We start from the raw sequence: 17,545 nt of genomic DNA on the forward strand, positions 1-17,545 counted from the left end.
AGTATTGAGTTACAACACAGCAGAAAATTGACGCCATCCTTTGAGAAAAAGCAATTATTTCTAGTAATTAAGACTTCAAATTACTAAAATGTTGTCTCTTTCTGTGAAGCTACCTTATTATTCTTTCATTAAGTTAGTTCTTTGACAATTTTTATACATGTACATAATATATTCTGGTAACTCTCTCCCTTGTACCTGCTTCTATCTCCCTTTTATCCCTATCAGGCCCTATATCTCTTCTTCCTACCTGTCCATTTTCTATAGTCATGACATTCCTGTATATCTGTTGAGATTATCTATTAGAACATGTTGGGGGTCACCAGTGATCCCTGAATCTATCTATAGGGAACTGTTCAGCAGTGAGATATAAGGCCTCTGAGTTCCTTTTGAATCCTTGTTTGTCTGTTTATGGGCCTTTTCATGTGTAGGACTAGGGCAATCATTTGTGGTTATTAGGAGTTCATGATTACCATGCTGTATATTATTCAGATGATGGCATTTCACAGTCCTCATTCTTACCTTCCAGCTCTGACAGTGTTCTGCCCTTCTTCCATAAGGGACCTCATGTCTTGGAGGAAATGTGCCTTACATGTCTTGTTTAGTCATGAGTAGTCAACTATCACTTATTCTCAGCACCTGGTCTTTCCATAAAACCCAGACTTTATCACAGTTCCTGCTTATTCTCCTTATAGTGTGCAACCAAGGAGTATGTTGTCTTCAGAAAAAGAGTCATACCTCTAATGAGCAATCAAGAGCAATAGCAAGAAGCTATTTAAGTTGTTTGGTGGGTCTCTAGGGCCTCATGACCAGTGGTTCTTAAGTTCAGTAACTGATAGCTTCAATAAGGACTTGTTCCAAACATTATACATTTCTATAGCTAATTTTGCATGTTGAGGTTATATTTAAATTTATATTTTGGATTGTGAGTTGGCTCAGTGGGCAAAGATTTTTGCTGCCAAGGCTGATGACCTGAGTTCAGTCCTCGGCCCCACATGGTAGAAGGAGAGTATCAACTCCCACAAGTTGTCCTCTGACCTCCATTCATGCACTGTGGCATGCCTCTCTCTCTCTCTCTCTCTCTCTCTCTCTCTCTCTCTGTCTGTGTGTGTGTGTGTGTGTGTGTGTGTGTGTGTGTACATGTAAACTAAACTGTTAATATTTTCGTTGGGAAATTTGCAAATTAGAAAGTTCACAAAATTAGCTTTTAAGAGGAAGAGAAATGAGGAAGAGCAGAGAAAGGACCTGTGTGGCACTGCAGCATGTTCGCTGAAAAAGAAATAGATTTAGGTCCCTCAGCTGAGACTACGCTACATAAGTTTTAATGCTGCTAAGCACGATGTAGATATTAAATAATTAGAAATTATTTGGCCATAAATCCACTCACAAGCCCATGATAGAGGTAGACAGGAACTAGGGGGAACTTAATTCTGTTTATCTAAATTCACATTTTGACAAATCAACTTCTAAGTATGTATGTAGACAGTTGCTAGTCTTGGTAAGATTTTAGGATTAGATAGTACAAGAAATTAATCTAGTCAGATTTAATTATTTTGAAAGTATAGAATCGGAGGCTTTGGATAACTGAGGAATATAAAAGTTCACATAGATAATTAGTAGTAAAACTGATCAAACCCTGAGTTTTAGTTCAGATAAAAGAATATTCCAGATGTGGTCATAGGTCCTTAAATGTGAACATTAATGAGCATTTCAGCTGACCTCTGTCACTATGGTGATACAACAGTGACACTAACTGTCCATCTTTTCATACTCCCTATTTCTGATTACATATGGCAGACATGAGGTGGGGAGTGTTGAGAGAAGGAAGAAAAGGATATATGTTAGCATTGGTAAGTCATTTTATTATCAGCCAGCTTTCTACAAAATGTTAAAAAGCTGGCTTCATGAACAGAATAAGTCAATGCTCCAAGACTAATGGAAGGAATATTTGGAAAGTAGGCAAGTAGAAAAAGAAATGAGGCAATGGGAACCTAAGTGAGGAGCCCCCACTGGAGGGCTGTGTGCAATTGAAGTGGTGTGTGCCAATATTGAACACAGACTTGGTTCCTTGTCCTTCTGCCATTTATGAATCTGTCTTGGTTTTTGAAAATTAAAAACTATGAAATATGCTAACGTGGAACTCATTATTCTGTCAAAGTGAAATAATCTTATTTTTTGTTCTTTGTTTTATATCATCTTTATCACAACATAGGTTTTAACAGGCAAAAGCAACATTCTGACTGCTTTGCTGGTATTTATCCCTTAAAGAGAGTTCCTTTGTTCTCATTAAGTCAGAACATTCACAGAAGCCTAAGCCATCCATATAGGAATTTATAAGTCAAAACTGGAATTTACAGGAAATGACAATTTATAGCAATATTTTAGGTCTGAGCCTCCATCTGATAAAGATTTGTTCAGAGAGACACCTCAGTTGAATTAAGTTGGTGTAAATTCAACGATATGTGAAATTACAGCCAAGTGGAAATAGGAATACACCTACATTTTCTCTGTAATCCCTAAACACTCTGACTCCTTTCCTGAAGCAGCATGGAAAGGTTTTGTTGTTGTTATTCCAACACTTTAAAATAGTTTTTCTAATTCTTTGAGAATTTTATACAATGTACTTTATCATAGAAACCAATCAACTGTTTCCCCTCACTCCTGCCAGAATATACAACCTCCTACCTGTTAGGATTCTGTACAGGCACAGCTCGGGATCTTGTCCGGTGCCTTACATCATCAGTGGGCAACTATGTACAGCCTTAAAGAGCTGGACACGGACCCCCACGCTCTCTCTCTCTCTGTGCTTCTCTTCCTGTGTTTCCTCTCTCTGTTCCTGTTCTGTTCTCTCCGTGAGGCCTGGCTTCTCCCTCTTCTCCCCTCTTATTTCTCTTTTTTGTTTGTTTGTTTTTTGTTTTTTGTTTTTTGAGAAAGGGTTTTTCTGTGTAGCTTTGCTACTTTCCTGGAACTCACTTGGTAGCCCAGGCTGACATCGAACTCACAGAGATCCGCCTGCCTCTGCCTCTGGAGTGCTGGGATTAAAGGCGTGTGCCACCACCACCCTCTTCTTTCTAATAAAGCCCATTGTAACTCTGGTAGCCATGGCCCGTGATTCTTCCAACGACCAATCAGCGCTGTTCATCCTTTCACTACCCATCCCCAACTTTGTGCCCTCTTTTTCTTTTTGAAGGGTTTTTAAATGTTAAGTGGGATAATAAATAAGATTTCCAACCCTTTAGTAATACTTTCTGTAGATCTGGTAGGTGATGCCGGATTAGACACTTGACTGCTTTGAATGTGGCTTTTTACCATCAAAACTCCCATCAAGTTGAGTACAGTCCCTTGCCACTCAGGGGTCTAGGCATCTCTAATTCCAGGCCAGCCTGGATGCTTCATAGGATACTGTCTAAACAAATAAAAATAGACTGGAAGCATACACCAGTTGATAAAGTGTGCTTTTACACAGGAGGCTCTTGATATCCAGCTCATTAACGATGCATAGAGACATGTACCTGCAATCTCAGCAGGATAGAGGGAAAGACAGGAGGATCAGAAGAACACGGTTAACGTAGGCTGTATATCAAGGCCAGCAAGACCTTGTTTCCCCCCACCTTCCTCCCCCCAAAAAAGGCAAATCAAATCAAAATAAAACAGTAACAACAAAATCTACAAAACAAATGAAGACATGGATTGAAGCTCACTTTGAGCTTTCCTTCTGCACAGGATTTGGGGTCTAGTGGTGAATGCTTTCATGGCATGGGTCCCTGTGTACAGATTGGTAGCATCTCAGGAGACAGTGAGCTCTCCCTTTCTAAAGACCCCAAAGTTGCCTTCAGAGCTGGTTCTTATGGAGTAGAGACCCTCAGTGTTGTCTTTTCTCATAGGCCTAGCTGCTGTTCTGATCTGGCTGTAGCCGCACAAGGCCTTTACCAGAAACCCAGCACACACCACTGCCTGACCTTGATTTTCAGCTATTAAGGCTGTGAGATACAACAGCTTGTTTCTTATCAGTTTCAGGTATTCTGCTACAGCAACGGGAAGGTCTAGTACATCTCTGAAACTCTTTCCTGTGGAGGTGTTACTGCTACCCCCAGCAGTAATGAGAGAATTTACTAAATTCATAGAGGGGGGAATGGTGGATTGGTGGTTGCTGGGGGCTTAGGATAGATGAGAATTGGGATTAGTATGAAGTGGAGTCTATTTGGGAGGAAAATTCTGATGTGGCTGGCAGTTGCACAGTGGTGCAATGTAATGATTTGCATTGGATTCTCATATATTTTGGGCCCCTTCCTTCTTCAATCCATCATCCCCAATGCCAGCAAACTTCTAATTCTTAAGTAATATTTACAACTGTATTTTACTAACAAGACTTGATGGTATAGGTGTCAATGTGCCTTTAAAATACAATTTTCTCTCTATCCTCCTGATATCTCCCTCCATCACGGTATCTCTGTCATTGCTTTCCCACTCCATTCCTGTTCTAGATTGACAGGGAAGTTGCCAGGAATCCCCAAGGATGACCCCAGCTTGGACTACTAGAAATAGTGGAGAGGGTGCCTGAACTGAACTAGCTTGCCCCAGTGATCAGATTGGTGAATACCCTAACTGTCATCACAGAGCTTTTCTCTAATGACTGATGGAGGCAGATGCAGAGATCCACAGCCAAACACCAGGCAGAGCTCTAGGAGTCCAGTCAAAGAGAGAGAGAGAGGGATTCTATGAGCAAGTGCATCAGGATCATGATGGGGAAACCTACAGAGATGACCAAACCAAACTAGTGAGAACTCAGGAAAGTTTGATCAATGGCTGTGGAGCCTGCACAGGACTGGACTGTGGTGATATTTTATTTGTGCTGAAATGTGGTGATATTTTATTTGTGCTTTAATAAAGCTTGCCTGCTGATCAGCGGGGAAAGGCCAGCCATTTTAAGTAAACTAGAAGTCAGGCAGCACACACCCTTAATCCTATTTCTTAGCAGGCAGGGTTTCTGTGTGTTCAAGGCCATACTAGGGAACAGAGCCAAGCGTAGTGACACATGCCTTTAGTCCCAGTACCAACCATAGAGAGCTGGAAGTCTCTACAGACAGTGACAAGGAAGTGAGGTAGCTGGGCTAAGATCCAATGAGAGGGCAGAAAAGCAAGGCATATAAAGGCATGGGTAAGACAGGAAGTAACTCACATTTGGAAGCTGCAGAATTGGTGAAGTAAGGTTGGCTAGTGGCTTTTCCTATTTACCTCATCTCTAAGGCTTTCACCTCTGTTTGGCTCTGTGTTTTTATATTTAATAAGACTATTTAGAAATTCATTTACACTGGACTAGGCCCTCTGCATGATAAGACAATTGTGTAGATTGATTTGCAGGGGTGGTTGTGGTCCTGACAGTAGAATCAGAATCCATCCCTGGTGCATAAGCAGGCTTTTTAGAGCACACTACCCATGATGGGACACCTTGTATAGCCTTGAGGCAGGGGGAAGGGCTTGGACTTGCCTCTACTGGATGTACCTCCCCACAGGAGGCCTTGCCTTCTTGTGGGAGGAATAGGGGTGGGTTGGGGGATATCTGTGGGGGTGGGAGAAGGGAAGAGGAGGATGATTGGTATGTAAAATGAATTAAAACATTTTCTTAATAAACAACAACAACAACAACAAGGGCTGGAGAGATGGCTACGTGGTTAAGAGCACTAGCTGTTCTTCCAGAGGTGCTGAGTTCAATTCCCAGCAACCACATGGTGGCTCAAAAACATCTGTAATAAGACCTGGCACCCTTTGCTGGCCTGCAGGCATACATGAAGGCAGAACACTGCATACATAATAAATAAATAAATCTTTTAAAAAAAACCCATAATTTTCTTAAGTAAATAAGTATATGATTTTATGCATGTTCAAAAAACTTCACTGGACATTTTGTGTAGAGAACAGATTTGAAGATTTAGAGATGAGACACCAAATAACTCAAATCCTCTGCAGTAGCAGCAACATGAAAGGTGTTGTCAGTGGACAAGTGACGCAACAGATGAGAGCCAGAGCTTCAAAGTCACATGATTAGCAGGGACAGCACAGTGTCAATATATACTTCACGACTGAGCCTCTGATCAGTGTTCACAATCCTGTGCAGACGTGTAGCACCAGTCCCCAGACTGCTTTATGGAACGTATCAATTGTCAGAGTTAACACTGAAATCTTCTCCATTGTTAAATACAATAGAGAAATCTTCCCCAATTATCTATAAGGAATTGGTTCCAGGACTCCACCAGATGACTAAATTCTCCCATACTCAAGTCCTCCATCTGAAATCCCAAAATACATAACTAAAATCTCTGTACATTCTCTCACACATTTATAATCACATCTGGATTATACATATTGCCAGGTACAATGGAAGTGCTGTGTAAATATACTACATTGTTTCTTTTATATTGAAAAGGAAACAGTATGCACATGTTCAGCAAAGGTACATTTTTTCCTGAGTATTTTCATTCCAAGGTCAGTTGATTCACAACTGACACCCATGGACATGGAGATCACGCTCTGTATCCTACATTATCATGGTCACCTGAGTTCCACTTCACCTCCTCTTTACTTGTAGCATTTATGAGACAAACATACCACAAAGAATGGTAGAAAAATTCAAATCAGGCTAATTTCTGAAAAAAATCACTATCAAAATATGATGCATATCAGTAGTTACAAAACCACGCAGGAAGTCCACTTGAAAAGGCCTGTTCTTTGCCCCTTCCTGGCCTCTTCTTCTCTATCCGGTAGGGGATTTCTGTACATGAACTGTGAAGGGACAACTAGAAGTGTCCCTCTCTTCTATAGGGAGAACAGGAAGGTCATTTGATCTCTTCTTAGCAGATCCAGCTATGACATTGTAATTCAGAAGTGAGACAGGGTGACATCAAGGACCTGCGGAGACATTAAACACTGAGGACACTAGTGTGTATCTAGTACCACCTTTTTTTTTTTTTTTTACATTCAGTCATTTTCAAGTGAAGTCATTGAGAGCTGCTGCTGTCCCAAATGCTCTGTCCTTTCCCCTTGCGTAAAGTGAATGAGCCCACCCCTGCTTTACCCGGTCTTCATTACTTATCTCTGAGTCAGTAAGTGGTCAAAATGGACATAACTTCCAATGGTTTGTGGGTTATTTTCCATATATTTACTCTCTAGCATCTCCCTATTTCATTTCACCATGACTTGCCCCTCTCTTGTTTCCACATACCATGATCCATGAATGTCATGTGGTGTGGATTTTTAAAACCTAAGTATTTTAAAACTGACAATTCATTTAGAAATTACCTCTCTTGGCTCCTTCCATCAACGATGATATACTGAGTATTTCTACTGTTGGAGTGAATGTGAGGAACATAGTTTTCTAGTCTACAATTTCACCTTTAGGGAGAAAGGCATGGAAGGGAAAGGAGACCAGAGTAAAGGTAATGCATGGTGTCCCAAGCAGGTATAAGCGCTCTCCTCTAAAAGTCCACAAGAAGGTGTGATCTTTTAGGGAATTTCAATGAAGCTACAAAAATGGTTAAGAGCCATGTAGAGGAAGTAGATATAAGGTGTAATACACATAAAACATCATGCATCAACCTAATACAGTGACCTGGGTACTTGTGTTACAAAAGCAAATGTAGAATACTTCTCAGGTAAGTGGTGATCATTCTGACCAGAGCTCAAGAGTTCTATAGTCAGTCCTGTGGAGAACAGAAGAAGTATTTCATTAGGAATGTTCATCAATGCACAGGAGACTCCTAGATACACAAAACAGTGCTAGCAAGGGGGTGCCATGACTCAGAATAAACTTTTGTAAACCTTCATGCTCAGTAAACAAAGCCTGGCATTTACATTTCCCTTAGTAGCACGTACTGAGTGCTGAGGGGAACTGTCAAAGGGATTCACCAGAAATGCGTAGCAAAGATAATTGCTGCCCTGCTCTTCATTTTGCATCTACAAACAAGGTGGTCTAGAAGACAGAGTTGATGACAGACAGTAAGGGAACCACCAACAATGCCTTGCTCTTAAAGTACAGGAGCCAAATCTCTGTGGAGAAGGCACACCTGTTAGAGAGCAGTCAGACTGCCTTGCCCCTTGTTGAGGGTCGGACTGTATGAAACCATGGCCTTTTCAGGCTGTGCCTTGTCCCCAGAGTCTCCATTTTCCAAGCAGCATTTGACTTTGTTTTGAGGATGGAGGTACAGTACCTTGTAGACAGCACCATCTGTCTGGTACCACCCGCACAACACAGGCGGATAAACAACTTACTCTTAAGGGTAAACTTGTGAGTATGAGAGCATATGGGCACATCGAAAGCAGATCTGCAGGGCTAGCAGATGTCTCAGTAGGTAAAGGAATTTGCTGCTAAGCCCGAGAATCAAAGTTGAATCTCCAGGATGCACATGATGGAAGGAGAGAACCAATTTTCTTAAGTTATTGGGATAAGTTATCCCATGTGCTCCAAGGTACATGCATGAGCATGTAGTTAGAGTTTTCCTGCCTGGCTCAGTCAGGACAAATATCTCTTACCTGCCAGTCTCACAGTCGCTCAGACCCAACCAAGAAAGCACACAGAAACTTATATTGCTTACAAACAGTATGGCTGTGGCAGGCTTCTTGTTATCTACTTCTTCTATCTTAAATTAATCCATTTCTGTTAGTCTATACTTTGCCACATGGCTTGTGGCTTACCAGTGTCTTTACATGTTGCTTTTCATGGCGGCAGCTGGTGGTGTCTCTCCCCAGCCTTCTACTTCCCAGAATTCTCTTCTCTCTTGTCCCACCTATACTTCCTGCCTGGCCACTGGCCAATCAGAACTTTATTTACACAGAGCGATATCCACAGCACAAGCATGCTTATACATATAGGCAGTCTCTCTAAGTAAATAAATGAATGTAATAAAAAGAAAGCAATCTTTCAGGAAAACCATATCCACAAGGTTATCAAATATATTAGACTGAGGAAAGGACTCAAAAGCTTCACTTGGGTTCTACTAAGAGAAGGACATCTAACACTGCATATGAGAGAGCACTGTCCACCTGTTATCTGAACACTCAATGTTTGTATTAAAGACCCAATAAGCAGAGAATTCCTGAATGTCCCAGAGGTTTCAGCAATACTCAGTCTTGATGTAGCCTGCTTGAACTGCTAGTAGTTAATATCAGAAAAAAGGAACCCATGTTTGCCTCAGTTGGCTATCAAAGGAAGTGGGAACATGCCAACAAAACTATGATAACTTATAAATGTATTATTATTCAGCAAATCTAACATCATGGAAAGACATAAAAAAAAAGACACATGTATGCTTTTGACATGATGTGTTCATGACACTGAGGCCAACTAGAACTCAATAATTATGGGGAGGTGAAATATTACCAATCAAAAACCAAGGTTATCAGGGGCTAGCCTTTGACCCTTTTATTATCTCTTTATAATCAACCTCTGTATCAGACCTAATGTCCTTCTAATTCTAAGATAAAATCTTTGGATTATGTGTTTAGACTGACAGATCTCCAATCTCCACTAACCAGAAAGGTAAGAATCATTTAAGCTAACATCTGAAAACCTCAGATTTTCAGATTTTTCAAACCCCATTCTGCTGTAGCCTGCCTTCCTAAAGTTCCCACCAATGTACTTTATAAACTCAGTGATTCATGACTTCCTTTTGTTTTATGTATCAGAGTTCATGGAAGAAGCTCCATGGTAGGATATGTCACTCAATGCACTTTGTATTTCTATCTGTGTTTTAGAGCTGTGGTCACACACATTTACTTCAGAAAACAAACAAATAGACAAACAAACAAACAAAAAAAGCTATCTTTTCAGTTTCTTTGAAAGGTTTTTATTCTGTTAACAAGATGCAACAAGAAATTGAAACATTCTCTTTATTAAAAGATATAAGTAAATATCAAATATTTTCACTGCTTGGAAAACCTAGCCTTTCATAATCACATCTGTTTTACCTTCTGCAGAGACCCCACTCTTCAGCATTTTGAACTATGAAATGAGATCTAGGAGCCTCTTCCTGTTTCTATGTTAAGTTCCTCTCCAGACAGACACCTTGGGGACCACTGTGAGGAAAGATTAATTGGCAGTTCCAAGGTTGTTCTCAGCATGCCCTTCATAAACATGGCCAAACAGCCCTAGGAAACCTCACTAAACCCATGCCTCAAGTTAACTAACAAACTGCAACTCCAGTCCCCAAGCAGATGTTCAAATGTTCAATTGTTTACCTTCTGAATAGTTATCTTAAAAATAAATTTAACATATTGATTCCTGAGAGCCCTGTAGCCCTAGAGAACATTGAGTAACCTTTAAACAGAGCATGTGGTAAAGATCACACATGGTGTCTCCCACCTGGAAACTTCTCTGTTACTTCAATATAGCACACATATGAATCTAGTATTCATTAAATATTTGTTAAGTTAATAAGTGAATCAATGCCCCCAAATAGAAGACAGATTCTTATGTCCTGCTAAATGAAGTTCCACATAGAAGGATCAGTGTTTAATTTTCTCTCAGTTAAGGTTTTTATTGCTGTGAGGAGACACCATGACCATGGCAGCTCTTATAAAGGAAAACAGTTAATTGGGGTGGCTCACTTAACAGTTTCATAGGTTCTGTCCATAATCACAATGGCAGGGAGCATGGCAGTATGCAGGCAAACATGGTGGTGGAGGAGTTCTATATCTTTTAGGCAACAGGAAATCAATTGCAACACTGGGCAGTATCCCCTGAAGACAGAGAACCTCAAAGCCTGCCCTCACAGTGACACACTTCCTCTAACAAAGCCATACTGACTCCAACAAAGCCACACCTCCTAATAGTGCCACTTCCTATAAGATAAATGGGGCCAATTACATTCAAACTACCACAAATTTCATGATTTCCTAAATGTTATTTTCTACGTATTTAGATCATTAACATAGACTTGCATAACTTTTATCAGGAATGTCAGCTATCTTATGGTTCAAAAGGAACTGTGCTAAAGTTGTGTTTAAGACCTTTATGGAAAATTATAAATTTTCCAGCAAGACTTAACATCTAACTACTCAATAATTTTCTTACTTTCTGCCTTCAAACTGTTTTTAGAAGTCCAGAGAATAAGTCCTAATAATGCAATTTGTTTTCATAGCCATTGACTGGATAGGATGACTGGCCCCTGGAGGAGTATTTCTTGGTTGACTTTGCCTGGAGTAATGGACTTTCGAGGTATAGCAGTTTTAATGGGTCACAAAAACACCATAAATCTATTGTAGAAATGACCATGTCTGTGTTTTAGGAACGCAATTTTTTAAGTTGTTTCATTACAAAATATGACTAAAAATTAAAGCTATTTTTATGCATCATTTATTTCTCTAAAGAGTAAACGTAAAACATATCTGGGTTTTCTTTCTTCTGTACTCATTTCTGTATATGTCTATATTGTATGTATGCACATATGTATCTTTGTGTATGTGTGCTCATGTTCATATGAGAATGTAGGCTGATACATGCCATAGTCTATGCACTGAGGTCAGAGGGCAATCTTAGGTGTCAGTCTTTGCCTTCCATTTTGACAGAGGCAGGTTGTCTTGTTCACCGCTGTGTGCACCATGCTACCTAGCCCTGAAGCTTCCATGAACTCTCCTGGATCCACATTGCATGGAGTTTCTGGGATTATAGAAGTGTGCTACTCCTCCTGGGTTTCTGTGCATTTGGGGTTCTGAACTCAGGTCTTCAAGGCTGCATGAAAGGTGTTGACCAATAGAATCATCTCCTTAGCTCCCCAGCTGTATTTTTGCATCCTCTATGTAAGTAAAATATGTCTATTGTTCCCCAGAAATTTAACTCTGTGAGGACACTGGGGTAGTTTTGAGTTCCAGTTCAAGTCCCTGTGCTGTTCTGTTGTCACCCACAGATAATCCTTGACTATGAATATCTTCTGTAAGAGTCTGGGTGACATTCATTCCTTTACCCTCTGGCCAGACCAGAGTTGGTAACCACTGTTAAAATGAGATGAAATGATAAAACCTGGCAGAAAAATCAGAGATTTTACTGACTGACATCTCCATAGTAGTTTTTGAAGCAGAATATGTGAGGGAAAAAAAAGACATAAATGTGTACAAAACTTAAGATATTAGTATTCAAAACAGATATTGTGTCATGATAACTGGAGAACTTTTCAGATCACAGAAGGCTGCTTCTGACACCAGTTAATGTCAATCTTGTTCCCTATCAAGTGAAGTAGTCCATGATACCTCACCTAGTGACAATTTCTCGTGCTGAAATGTGCTATTTATATGTTCTGTTTCCTGGATAGACTCTGTTTCTAGCCTGTTTTCTTACCACAACACAGCTTAGTACTTATGATAGAAATATGAAGAATAAAAGCATCCCTTTTATTCCCTTTCAAGTGTTCTCTGCTGTGGGCATATAATTTAAGCAGCAAAGTCAGCTCATGTAGGCCTCTGCGGAAATACTTTTGATGTATTGTCTCTGCCACTTGAAGGCATGATACTAAACCAACATACCTTTGTGTGCATTACTTGGGTAACTTAAGAGCTTGGGGAACACCACAGGCCCATCCCTATCATCAGAGCTTTTAAGGTGAAATCCTGGACTCTGGCAGACCCAACAGTCTGTGCTCTTTCACAACCCCAAATATGACAGTTAAAGAGACAAGGGATGATGAAAAGCAGAGAAGGAAGACATATTAAGTCCTGCCACGTCGGGGAGAGGAACCGATAACAAGGGTCCACTGACCTGTATATCCATTCCTAGGGATGCATATAAGATGCAGATTTAAATAAAGGGCAAGAAGTATGCCCAATTAAGCAATCTTGAGCACAGTGCAGTCCTGTTCATTACTAACTGGGCTCTGGTCTGTTCTGAAGTTGGTCTAAAAAATTGTTAATCTTTTAGTCTTCAAGGTGTGCAGCCTTACCTTTATGGATAATTGTCCATTCATGTGCGTGCGTGCGTGCGTGCGTGCGAGTGTGTATGTGTGTGTGTGTGTGTGTGTGTGTGTGTGTGTGTGTGTGTGCATGTTAAGTGGGAGTTCTTATCCAGTGAAGTTTTACTTTTCCTGGAATTTCACTTGACTCTAGAAGAAAGGTTCAGGACAGCAATTCATCTCTACACAGACACAAAATGAGGGCAGAAGTGCCAGACTGCCATCCTCATCTTAGTCACTTCTGGGCCTAAGCTGGGGAATGGCTATATTTTAGCAAAAGCAGCTATAAAGTGACAGTTGCAATTCCCCTCCATTTTCAAACATTCCCTAATATTGAGGGACAGAGGGTGTTAGCCAATCTGGCTCTAGGTGATGAGCTTGTACACTTGAAGGAGACAGGCAATACAGGCTGAAGAGTCCAAGTGAAAGTAAGCAATTAGATGCTAAAACCTAAAGCAGTAACACCATCATAGAGCAGAACACTCGGAGAGCTGTCCTTAGAACATCTAATCAGATGGATTCCATCAGGAGACACCTTCCTCTCAATAGCTCTGAGTACCAACTGCAGAATGAATTCTTGTGGTAGGCACTTAGTGCCAGATGATCGAGGCAGGATACAAAGATGGGGAAAGTGAAGAGAACACAGGAAGAGAAAAGAATCTCCCACCCCAGAATCTGATTGAAGCCTCTCACAAATTGAGAGTCAAGGATTTCAGCACAACTAACAAAATTTACCACATAGAAATAATATTCATTTTACATAGAAATATTGTAAAAGTATTAAAATAGCAGTGAAGTATGCTTAAGACCTAAGCCTACATGATGTTTAAGTGTGGCCTTACTCTTTCCCCAGCCGCAAACCATGTCTTAATTCTCTTATGATCTTTGATTTTACTTATCAGTTATAATCCTAGCCATGGATCTTCAACAACTGTACTATCACATCATTTAATAAAATGACTAAAAGAAGACATTAAAAATTTTTAATGTAATTTCTTTATTGATACTCTGGGAATTTCACATCATGTACTCAAATTCCACTCATTTACCAGTCTCTCTATATCTGCCCTTCACCCTTGCAGCATCTCCCCAAAAGAATTTTTTTTTTTTTTTTAGAAAACTAAGACCAAACCAAACCAAACCAACAAACAAGCAAACAAACAAAAAATAAATAAACCTCTTAGCTCCTCTGTGTTTCCCACCTCTCCAACACCTCTTCATTCATCTCAGTGGCATTGGGTGCTGTGGTGTATCACAATGTCTACCCTTTTTAGCCCTGTGTGTATCTCCCTTTTCTCTTTCCACTCTCTTCCCTCCACAGGGTCTCTCTCTTTCTCTTGTCCTTCTCTCTCTCTCTCCCCATCTCTCCCCCTCTCTCCCAATAAAGCTCTAAAAAGGTAACTATGGCTCATGACTCCAGTACTCTCCTCCTTCGGCATGGCTGCCGGGTGGCTGCCAGCCAAGAGCAGTGCCAATTTAACCAACAGTATGTAATTATCTGATGAGCTCTAAGCTTACCGCAAACTGAAAATGGACCACAGTGATTGATTTCTTTACTGAAGCATCTAACATGTCTGAGCTACAACCATGTACAGTGTCTAATGTGATTTTATTTTATTCTGACAAATTCTCTGCTTTTCTCCAAATAACTGTCTTTGAAAAAAAACATGTATTAAGCATCTGGTAGCTTACCCTCAACCAATGTTTGTTGTTGGAATAAACCCTGTCCTAAGTGGTCTAATTAATCCCACATTGGGGGTTTAAATAACAGATATTTAAAAATCAGCAAAAACTTACTAACATCTGAAGACCTATGCACATGTTCCAAGGGAGCCATGCCTTCCTGTTCTCCATGATACCAAGCAACTGTTATCTAAGCACCCATGAGAATAACAGCTAAGTTTTCAATGGAGATCTTAAAAGTCAGAGAGGCTTATGCTGATAAACTACAAATCCTACAAGACCACAGATGCCAGTACAGACTATTATGCTACTATGCTCAGGAAAACTACCCATCATAATTGAAAGAGAAAGATAAACTTCCAGTGGAAAATGATAGGAAGTCACAACATGCCCACACAGTTGGGCTTGCCTGGCGGACCGCCTAGTTATTTCCTGTTCAAAATAGCCATTTCTGGGTCAAAACGTCTTGTGTGACTAGGACTCTGTGGCTTTGCATGGTTGTGTAAAGTGTGTATGGCCATGTAATCTACGCGCATGCATTGAGTAGCCACATGCATTCCTGTACACATGCACGCCCACTCTTTAAAAAGCCAGTGCCATTTTTGCACTGGTCTCTTCTCTTCTTCTCCTCTCTTCTCCTTTTCTCTTGACCATGTGTGTGTTTCCCACAGGCCTGTCACACCTTCTACCCTCTTTCAATAAAAACTCTTCTGTGATCTTGTCGTGTTCGGGACATTTTCTTACAGGGGAAGAGTGCCAAATAACTAACATTCTGGTGCTGTGATAGAACAGGTGCTTCCTGGCGTCCTGCGCCTGGAAACCTAGGAACCGGGGACGACTCTGCTCCGCACAGACCAGGGACTCTGCTCCGTACACGATAGACCACTGTCCATTTGCCTGGCTGCACAACCTTGCAACCAACACGGCTCCTCTGATTGGTGAGTTTTCCCCTTTTCGGCTAGCATAAATTGTTTCCTGGATCCGTGGGAATGACTGCTGAGCGTCTGGCGCCTCACTGGTTATTCTTGAAACCAGGGGAACCCCCAGCCACGTTCTTCACTGGCTATGGTCGGCCTCTATTGCAGGCCTAAATTTCCAGCCATCTCCCACATCTGCAGCTTGAGATGTTTCTTGCAATAGGATCACCATCATCAGGTGAATCCTGGGGCTGTGTGAAGCTGGCACGTTTTGCGCACTTGATGGGGCGGTTGGACGTTAAGATTTCCCAGGGAATCCTTGCTTCACACAGCGGGGTCACTGCTTCTCAGCTGACGAGCTGACGAGCAACAAAGCAGATTGTGCCCGAGATCCATCCTTGATCTCAGGGATGCCTGGAGGTCTTGGCTCCGGATCACATTTGTTTTTTTAATTTTCTGCCTCTCCACTGCAGACATGGGAAATAAGGCTTCCAACCCCATCAGTCCTTCCTCTCCCTTAGGCTGTCTTCTTGAAGCTTTACTTAAAGATTCCTAAGCTTTCTGTCTCTGTACTGAGAGATGCCCCAAGTATGCTTTAGGAAATCACAAAAAAATCCCGATATTTTAAGGGAGTTATCTAATTTTGGCCAGTGAACAGGCAAATGGAAAGAGTTGCTCTATATCATTGCTTTCTTCTTTCTCAGTATTAAACTGTCTCTTCTGGATTCCTTCTCTCCTGCTCATGTGCTCCTAGCTATGCCTAAACCGGAAGATTCTCTGACTCCAGACTCTCTGACTCCAGATGCTGCTAATGAACCTCCACCTATCTAACCTCCGGCTCCCACTCCTACTCCTAGAGCATCTCTTCCTTCAGCTCCTCTTCCGGATTCTTCTTCCTCAGCAGAGGCCATTTCCAAAGGCCCTGCTCTGGCTCCAATTTTCATTCCCCCTTCTCTCTTCCCTCTGTGCAGTCTCTCTGTCTCTGTCTCTCACTCTCTCTCTCAATAAAGCTCTAGAAAGGTAACCATGGCTTGTGATTCTTCCGCCAACCAGCATGCACCTCCAGCTGGCTGCCACAGGTGGTGGCCAGCCATGAGATGTGCAGCTTTCCACTACTGATACTGCCATGATTTTTCACAGTGAGTCTGCTGTTCTCATAGCTGTAGTCTGATATTTTTGCAATGGACACCCCGGGGATGTCCTCAGGCTGTGCTGGCAACAGCAGGCACATTTTTGCTCCTGACAAGAAGGAGCAAAAATGTTGTCTGGGGTCTACCAGGTGGACCAATGGCAGCACAGTCGCAGCTCTTCCCATCCCTTGATGGGGGTGGGGGGTGGGGGGTTGGGGGTTGGGTGGACTTGAGCTGATCTTAGATCTTACTTCGTTCTCTAAATGCCTGATTTGAAGTCTGATCCTGTTTTTTTTTTTTTCTTTTTTTTCCATTTTTTATTTTCCACTCAGCTACAGCCATGGGACAAAGGAGTGGATACCACCCACTTACATTGGTGGATGGGGCTGGTAACTTTAAATTTGGCCAATTAACAGCTTTGTGGTACCAGTAAACCTGACCATGTAACAGAGTGGCGGGAACTTCAGCCGGCGAACGGGAAAATAAGAGTTGCTTTATCTCCAAGCTTTCTGCTAAAGCTCTAAACCCTTTCTTTTCTTTCCCACTTCTGTGTCGGCCACATGCAACCTTGTCTGTCTGACTCAAATGCGCGGCTTGGGGGTTTCTAAGATTTCGCCCTAACTCACCTTAACTCCACCCACTCATTCTCAAACTGCCTTGAGAACCACAGGCGGGTCTAAAAGCAGCTGAAATCTAAACAATTAAGTTGACAATAATCAGGATGGCTCCTAAGCCAAAAGAATCAGCTTATAGCCTCAGGCAAGTCTTCCAAAAGGATTGGTTTACAGTCTGCCTATTGGCAGATCTTCCAAAAGCTGTACCTAAGCCACCAATCATCAGGAAAAATTCAAGACACACATTAAAATCCATCTCTTGTTCCCAGCTA

The 17,545-nt window shown here is 41.4% G+C and overlaps 1 pseudogene; it reads left to right on the forward strand.

Moving 5' to 3' along the window:
• LOC118577431 overlaps nt 1-15,892 on the forward strand; it is a 193,472-nt pseudogene extending 177,580 nt beyond the window's left edge.
• The last annotated feature ends 1,653 nt before the right edge of the window (nt 15,893-17,545 follow it).

Source organism: Onychomys torridus, chromosome 2 (assembly GCF_903995425.1).
Source record: "Onychomys torridus chromosome 2, mOncTor1.1, whole genome shotgun sequence".
Classification (NCBI taxonomy): domain Eukaryota; kingdom Metazoa; phylum Chordata; class Mammalia; order Rodentia; family Cricetidae; genus Onychomys; species Onychomys torridus.